A 9,000-nucleotide genomic window follows, 5' to 3' on the forward strand; every position below is an offset into this window, starting at 1 on the left:
GGTTGCAGCCATCATTGTTGTTTGGCGGGCCTGGGCTGGATTCGAACCCTCCACTTTAGGTGTATGTGGCTGGCGCCTTAGCTACTTGAGCTACTGCCCTCAGTAGAGTGTTGTGGCGTCACACAGCTCACAGTGACCTCCAGCTCCTGGGCTTAGGTGATCCTCTTACCTCAACCTCCTGAGTAGTGGGAGTACAGGCACCTGGCATAATGCCTGGCTATATTTTGGTTGCAGTTTTGCTGGGGCCGGGTTTGAACCCCCCCCCAAGAAAAAGGGCTGGCACTTTACCCACTGAGCCACAGGTGCTGCCCCCTTCTTATTTCTTTTACTATATTCGAGTTCTTTTTCCTAGGTATTATAATTAACATCTTAATCCATAATAATCTAGTTAATATTAATATTAACTTAATTTCAAGCTATATAAAATGCTACTTCTATATAATTCTATCCACTTCTTTTGTGGTAACATTGTACAAATTCCATATTTATACACCAACAGATTTATAATTATTATTTTATATAGTTGTCCTTAAATCATATTGGAGAAAAATATGTTAGCAGTCAGTGGGCAATGGGCTCACTTCCTGATACACCCCAAAGCCAATACTATGACACCAACTTTTTTTTTTTTTTTCAATAAGTGTATTGCTCTTTCACTCTGGGTAGAGTGCAGTGGTCTTGTTTTAGTTCACTGCAACCTCAAACTCCTGGGCTGAAGTGATACTCCTGCCTCAGCCTCCCAAGTAAATAGGACTATAGGTGTGTCCTATAACACTTGATGCCTGGCTAATCTTTCTATTTTTAGTAGAGATGGCCTTTCCCTCTTGCTCAGGCTGGTCTTGAACTCCTGATCTCAAGTGATCCTCCACCTCAGAGTGCTAAGATTACAGGTGAGTCACTATGCCCAGCTAGCACCAGCTTTTGCGAAAGTAAAACGCTTTACTGCAAGTCAACTGGCAAGGAGACAAAAGGCAATGGTCAAATCTGTCTCCTAGGTGGCGCCTGTGGCTCAAAGGAGTGGGGCGCTGGCCCCATATACCAGAGGTAGTGGGTTCAAACCCGGCCTCAGCCAAAAACTGCAAAAAAAAAAAAAAATCTGTCTCCTCCATCTGGGGGTAGGTCAAGCTTTTAAGGCATTTCTAATAGTTCCAGGTGATGTCACTGCAGCTGGTTTGCCAGGTTGGAGTGTTAATAATTACAAAGTTAAAGCAATTTTGTCTCTGTGTTATCTGTAACAACTTAAGCAACGGTTAATTGGTTTGAGCTGGTGCTGTGGCTGTACATCTTCCAATTTTTTTTTTTTCTTTATTTCGAGACAGAGCCTCAAGCTGTCCCCTGTCACCCTGGGTAGAGTGCTATGACATCACAGCTCACAGCAACCTCCAACTCCTGGGCTCAAGCGTGTCTCCTGCCCCAGCCTCCCAAGTAGCCGGGACCACAGGCACCCACCACAACACCTGGGTTTTTTTTTTTTTTTTGGTTGTAGCCGTCATTGTTGTTTGGCAGGCCCGGGCTAGATTCAAACCCGCCACCTTAGGTGTATGTGGCTGGCGCCCTAGCCACTTGAGCCACATGCGCCGAGCCCATCTCCATTTTTGTTGTGCATTCCTCAATCTTGAGGGAAATGGGGCAATTAAAATTCTATCTATTTCCTGCTGACAAGGGACACAAGTCTGAGTTTGAAGAATACATGAGTCTCCTTGGGAAACCTGGTGGATCTCCTGGGACGTCACCACATTCATGTGTGGACATCTGATTGGCATAATACACAGTAGCCCAGAACTCCTGGGCTCAAGTGATCCTCCTGCCTCAGTCTCCCAAGTAGCTGGGACTACATGTGCCTACCACCATACCTGGCTGATTTGCTTCTCTCTTGCTACTTTCAAAATTTTCTCTAATCTTTCACTTTTGACAGGGTTGTCATAGGTATAGGTGTGGATCTGTTCGAGTTTGTCCTACTTGGAGTTTGTTGAGTTTCTTGGATGTTATATATTAGTGTTTTTCATCAAATTTGGTATATCTTTAGCCATAATTTCTTCAAATATTCTCTTTGCCATTTCTTCTCTTTCCTTCTTGAACTACTAGTATCTTAATATTGTTATGCTTGATGATTTCCCACAGGTTTTTGAGGTTCTATTCCTTTTTCTTTCTGTTCCTCAGGCTAGTTATCATCTCACCTATCTCTAAGTTCACTAGTTCTTTTTTCTGCCTGCTCGACTCTATTGAGCCCCTCTAATGAATTTGTCATTTTGATCATTGTACCTCCCACTTCAAGAAATTATGTTTGTTTTGAAAATAATTCCTATCTCTTTATTGGTGTTCTTGTTTTTGTTTATTTGTTTGTTCTGTTTGTTTTTTTGAGACAATCTCACTTTATCACCCTCAGTAGAGTACTGTGGCATCACAGCTCACAGCAACCTCAAACTCTTGGGCTTAGGCGATTCTCTTGCCTAAGCCTCCCAAGTAGCTGGGACTACAGGTCCCCACCACAATGCCCAGCTATTTTTTGGTTGTAGTCGTCATTGTTGTTTGGCAGGCCCGGGCCAGGTTCAAACCTGCCTGCTCTGGTGTATGTGGCCAGTGCCCTCGCTGCTGAGCTATGGGCGCCGAGCCAATGTTCTTGTTCATGATTTACTTGTTCACATATCATTCTCATACTTTTCTTTAGTTCTTTAGGCATAGTTGGCTTTATCTCTTTGAATATATTTTATTTAACTTTTAAATTTTTTTATTTTTTTTGAGACAGAGTCTCACTATGTCATCCTGGGTAGAGTTCCGTGGCATCACAGCTCACAGCAACCTCAAACTCTTGAGCTTAAGCAATTCTCTTGCCTCAGCCTTCCAAGTAGCTGAGAAAAGATGTTAAACTTATTAGACAAGGACTTTTTTTTTTTTTGAGACAGAGTCTCGCTATGTCACCCTTAGAAGAGTGCCATGGTGTCATAGCTCACAGCAACCTCAAACTCTTAGGCTTAAGAGATCCTCTTGCCTCAGCCTCCCAAGTAGCTGGGACTACAGGCACCCACCACAATGTCTGGATATTTTTTGGTTGTAGTTATCATTGTTGTTTGGCAGGCCTGGGCTGGATTTGAACCCTCCAGCTCTGGTGTGTGTGGCTGATGCCCCAGCCACTGAGCTACAGGTGGTGAGCCAAGCCTGAATATATTTTAAATGGCTGATTTAAAGTCCTTGTCTAAGCTTGGTGCCTGTAGCTCAGCAGCTGGGGTGCTAACCACATACTGAAGCAGGTGGGTTCAAACCCAGCAGCTGCCACAATGCCCGCTATTTTTAGAGACTGGGTATTTTTTAGAGACTGAGCTATTTTTTGCTCTGGCTCAGGCTGGTCGAACCTGTGAGCTCAGGCAATCCACTCACCTTGACCTGCCAGACTGCTAGGATTACAGGCAATCTTTTGAACTGCTCCATTTCTGACCTGGGCTAGCTTAGCCCTCCTTAGGCAACCTGATGGCCCCCTGCTTCTAGGTGGTCACCATACTGATGCCGGACTCAGTGTGGACACCTGATTGGCATAGTGCACTACAGCCCAGAACTCCTGGACTTAAGTGATCCTCCTGTCACATCTTCCAGAGTAGGTGGGACTATAGGCATACACCACCATGTCTGGCCACAACTCTGCTTTAGACTTCTTGCTATGCAGAGCCTCAAAGATCAGCCAAGGGTTGTCTAAAGTTTCTCTTGGGTATGTGCACAGACCTACTCAGGGCTTTGGTCTTCTAGATTCCTAGGATGTTCCAGAACTTTTTCAGATCCCCCTAGACCAGCGGTTCTCAAACTGTGGGTTGTGACCCAGAGGAACTGTATTAAAGGGACATGGCATTAGGAAGGTTGAGCACCACTGCCCTAGACATTCTATTCTCAGTTTTTAAGTTTCTTGGTTAGCTTTTTGTGTGCTCCAAGTATTATCATTTCTTAAGGCTGTTGCAAATTTTAAAAATTGAGAGTGGTTGGTTTCAAGAAAGTCTCTAGGGAAAATGTTCTCAGTGAGGGAGTTCTTATGTAAAAGAAAGCAAGCCTGCTAGAGGAGGATTTTAGGGAACTGCCAGGAAAATCAAATAAGGCTAATTCTCTGGAAATGGTGTTCTGGGGGACCTCCAAACCTGTTCTTCCTCCTTCAGTGTCTTCTAAGCAGTTGGCTTCTCGCATGATTGCAGGGCTGTTGGTTTTTAAGGCAATAGGAGAGGTAGAGTAGGAGGAATGGGTACAGAGCAAGTTAAAAACACCACAGAGCTTGCTCTTCTTAACAAAATCTAGTCATTTTCCTAAATAAATGCTACTTGTATTTTTGTAAGCCTTTGGTTAGTGTTTATAATTTTAAAAAGGTTGATTTTGCCGGTTTTTGCCAGTGTTCTTACTGATTTTATGGAGGAATGAATTTTCAGAGGTCTCTTCCTTTTCCATTCCTGCTGATGTACATTTTAATTGGTTTTAAAGTACGTTTCACCTTCCCCATTATAGATTGTAAGAGAGAGATTCCAAAGCTGCAAAATTAATTATGAGAATCAAGTGAGACCCTACTGTATGTTGAGTTTCTGTTCACACTAAGTGTACATTCTAATGGTGAAATGTAAATAGATGATAAAACGAATAAACCTGAGTTTATAATTTTGTAAATGATTTAAAGAATATTAAATGACAAGATGAGGATGTCATCTTGCCTTGAGTGCTTGCAGGGGACTTCCTTTAGACACAGTGGTCCAAGAAGGCTTGTTGAGGAGGGGATCCTGGCTGAATGAGTCAAGAACAACCTTCCTTAAAAGTCCTTTCCTCTTTATGTAAGAAAAGGTGAATGTAAAAATAAAACAAACAATGGCCAGATGCAGTAGCTCATGTCTATAATCCTAGCACTCTAGAAGGCCAAGGTGGGAGTATCACATGAGCTTGGGAGTTTGAGACCAGCCAGAACAAGGGCAAGACCTGAGACCCTGTCTATACTAAAAAAAGAAAAATTAGCTGGGTGATGTGGTAGGTGTCTGTAGTCCCAGCTACTTAGGAGGCTGAGGCAGGAGGATCACTGAGCCCAGGAGTTTGAGGTTGGTTTGAGGTAGACTGATGCCACAGCACTCTAGCCTGGGCAACAGAATGAGATTCTGTCTCAAAATAAACACACACATACATAAATACATAACAAAATTTTGAAAATGAACAAAAATCGTTCCTTGAGTCTCTGTCTACACTTTGTCTTGATGTTTGGATAGTCCCCTTTAGTTGGGAAATTTTAATCAAAGCATTTGATAAGCAGGATACTTCTGAAGCTGAAGGACATGTGGAACACATTAGAATCCATCAACTTGAATTCAGTGGAGGTTTTACTCTGCTTGTTAGTCTCATCTCTTTCTTCCTCCTTAAATTTTGTCATTATATTCAGTCTTTCTCCACCTGTTTTATTTCTGCAGGCGTTCACAGCTCTCTCATATCTAAGGGAAATACATATTGCACTCAATGAATAGTGCCATAAAATCTAAAATTCTTCTCCTTAAAACTTTTTGGAGGCCACAAGATTGGCTTAGTCCAGGATGGGATTATGAGATTGATTAGAACCTTGTAAAACTCTGCTTCTTTTCAAAGGGAGGACGCTGGTATTTTTGAGATAGAAGCCTGCCACATTCTTCATTTGGAGGCAAATTAATAAACCTCTCTTTCCTTTTCCTCAACAACAACAAAAAAAAAAAAAGAAAGAAAGAAAGAAAGAAAGAAAAGAAAGCTTCTTGGAATTATAGGATCTCTGTGTTTGATGGGATCTCAAGAAGATAATTGACTTAAATGATTTATTTATTTATTTATACTATGTCGCCTTCAGTAAAGTGCTGTGGCATCACACCTCACAGCAAACTTCAACTCTTAGGCTTAAGCAATTCTCTTGCCTCAGCCTCCCAAGTAGCTGGGACTGCAGGCACCTGCTACAACACCTGCCTTTTTGGTTGTAGTTGTTGTTGTTGTTTGGCAGGCCCAGGCTGGATTTGAACCTGCCAGCTCTGGTGTATGTGGTTGGTGCCTTAGCCACTTGAGCTACAGGCAGCAAGCCAAGGGGCTTTTTATTATTAATGCATATTGCCTGGGATTCATTTCAGATCTTCTGAAAAGAATCTCATTTTCTTCTTCACATTACTTTTATGTTGTTTCCTAAGAAGTGAGAAGAAATTGGAGCAAGTGATTATAGCTTCTATCAGTGAATTGTGTTGAGTGATTTCATCAGCCTGCAGTTTCTAATTTTGGGATAATGAAGAAAGCATTAATGTGTATCGAGAAACAAAACACATGTGTTAGTACAAGCATATATTTCTTCATTTTTTCTTAGTTTAATGTGTGTATGTTTATGTAAGTGTTTCACTAGGCCCATAACCAAATGTTTTATTTATTTATTTATTTTAGAGACATAGTCTCACTTTGTCACCCTTGGTAGAGTGCTGTGGCATCACAGCTCACAGCAACCTCCAACTCTTGGGCTAAGGCTCCTCCAGCTCTTGCCCCAGCCTCCTGAGTAGCTGGGACTACAGGTGCCCACCATAACGCCTGGCTATTTTTTTGTTGCAGTTTGGCTGGGGCCGGGTTTGAACCTGCCACCCTTGGTATATGGGGCCGGTGCCCTACTCACTGAGCCACGGGCACTGCTCCAATCAATTGTTTTATATTAGGATCTAGAAGCAACTTTAAGAGGCCTTGAGGAGTTGTGTGAAACTCTGAGCCTCAGTTTTTGGAGGCTTTTTATTTTTTTTGTCTATAAAATGGGGATGTATTTAAGTTTGTTGTAAAACTTGAGTTAGTATTGGTGAAGTAGTTAGAAAACTTACTATGACTGGATGGACATTACTCCAAGGATTATGTTCAAGTGTTTTCTTTGAATAAAAATTTGAACCCCTTGAAGGGTGTTCTTGAAGAAGCCAGATCCTGATATACAGAAAGCTATGTCACTCACACGTCACATATTTAGCTCAATAATGACAAAACCCTCAGTTATAAATATTGCTGCTCTTGAGATACCTATTCTCTTATTTTGGATTTATGTGGTCATTTGCTCACAAAGTACATAAGAACAGAGGGAATCCATGACACAAGGTAAGTAGTTTTAGGATGAGAATATCTGGATTTTTTGGTGCTGAAACCCAGGAATATCTGATATTTTAATTAGCAGTAATTACACCTCAGATAAACCTCATCAGCTACAATACTACCACTGCACAATACTCAGTATCTGATATTTTAAAAAGATTCTTATTAACCAAGAGAAATGTTTGCCAGCCAGGTTTTCTGCTGAGAATCATTTACTAAGGAAGGAAATTAAAGCGTTTAATCTTAATCATTAATTTTCCTCTCAAGGGGGTATAATCAAGCAGGTAACCATTGTGTTTCACTTGGCCATCTGGGCATTCAGGAAGTTTTATAATTCTTCATGGTAACTTCAATACAAATTCTTCAACTTTCCTGCAAGAGAAGAATCTGTTTAGAGAAATTGTATTTGGGGAAATTAAGAGAAAAGCTGCCACATTGATAACCATACCCAGAGTCCAGCAGGAGGAATGCTTAACAATTATTCTCTGAATCAAGGCAGACTAGAGTCATTCCAATTTCACTGGAGAAGAAAAAAACAGAGTATAAGAGGGAGGAGAAGAGGAGGGCAAAGGATGTGGATGTCTGTGAGTCTTTAGATGCCAGGAGAGCTTCTGGGAGCTCTCATGATGGGTGGTGGATTTGACATGAAGCAAGATCTGATAAGAGGCCTATGGAGGACATGGGAGGCACAGAAGGTAGACTACAGAACAGAGTCTGCAAGCTGACCCACCACGTACAAGGCTCGGCCCGCCCTGTTCCTTGCTCTGTGGCTTGGGCAAGTCACATGGCCTCTCTAGACTTCTGTTTCTTCAAATATGAGTATGTGAAATGTAGCTAATGTAACTCATAGCAATGCCTTGGTCATGTTGGGGCTTTGAGGAACATAGGAGAGAAGACACAGGGAAGGCATGTGACATATTACAGGGCTTATGGTTGGCAATCAGTGATAATCATTAGTTTTCCTGTTATAGATACTGTTATTTTCTTTGTGATCTTGTCAAAAACAGTTTCTATGCTGCTCTGGTGAAGGGCTGTGGGGATGTGCTGCTATTCATTCATTCATTCACTCATTCTCTTTTTCCTCATACCATGGCCAATCATGTTAATGAGTTTAGTGTATAACTTTTTGTTTATAAGTTCGTGCCAAATAGATATTGTTTATGTTTAGTTTTAGTTTATATAATGGTACTGCATTATGTGTATTATTCTGTCCCTTGTTTTTTCGAAGATCTGCCCACGTTGTTAAGTGTACATCTGATTTCTTCTGAAAGCGGCATTGAATTCCATGAGGATACCTTCCATGGTTTACCTATTGATTTCTTGACTAGTATCATCTAGGCTGCCCCAAACCTGCCACCTACCACTTTGGATAACACTGCAATATACATGTATGTCACTTTACAAAGTTATGAGGGAGGCTGGGCCATGAGATATGTATATATTTCATTTCCTACGTTTCCTAATAAGTGGGCGATTGCTCCTGAGAGTGGCTGAAACAATCTTCATTGTCACCATAGATCATGAGCGTATAGTCCTTTCCATGTCACAGCTAGCAATGGATATTACTCAGCCTTCTGAGTTTTGCTCGTATACCAGGCAAATCAGTATCTTCTTGCTTCTATTTGAATTAGTCTGGTTGTCTGTAAGCTTTTCAGCATCCTTCGTATGCTAAATGACCTTTTAATCTTTCTTCTATAATAAATCCCCAGCCTTTGCCTATTTTTGTGTCAGTTGGCTATAGGTTTTTTATTGCTCATTTGCATGGACATTTGACCTTCTCATTTATTACAAATATCTCCTCTAGTTCTGTCAGCAGTCTGCTAACGTATTTTTAGTATCTTTTATTTATCATAGATCTTCAATTTAACTGGAATATTGATTGAGAATGAAACAAATTTCTTTTTTTTTTTTTTTGGCCTGTGCTGGGTTTGA

At 41.3% G+C, this 9,000-nt stretch overlaps 1 protein-coding gene and 1 pseudogene across 1 annotated transcript in view; both read right to left on the reverse strand.

Moving 5' to 3' along the window:
* Positions 1 to 9,000, reverse strand: part of SPINK8 (serine peptidase inhibitor, Kazal type 8 (putative)) — a 47,867-nt gene that overhangs the window by 19,276 nt on the left and 19,591 nt on the right. The window lies entirely within an intron of this gene.
* Positions 7,076 to 7,204, reverse strand: LOC111728709 (annotated as a pseudogene).

This window comes from Otolemur garnettii, unplaced genomic scaffold (genome assembly GCF_000181295.1).
Source record: "Otolemur garnettii isolate 467f Iridium unplaced genomic scaffold, OtoGar3 scaffold00179, whole genome shotgun sequence".
Lineage (NCBI taxonomy): Eukaryota > Metazoa > Chordata > Mammalia > Primates > Galagidae > Otolemur > Otolemur garnettii.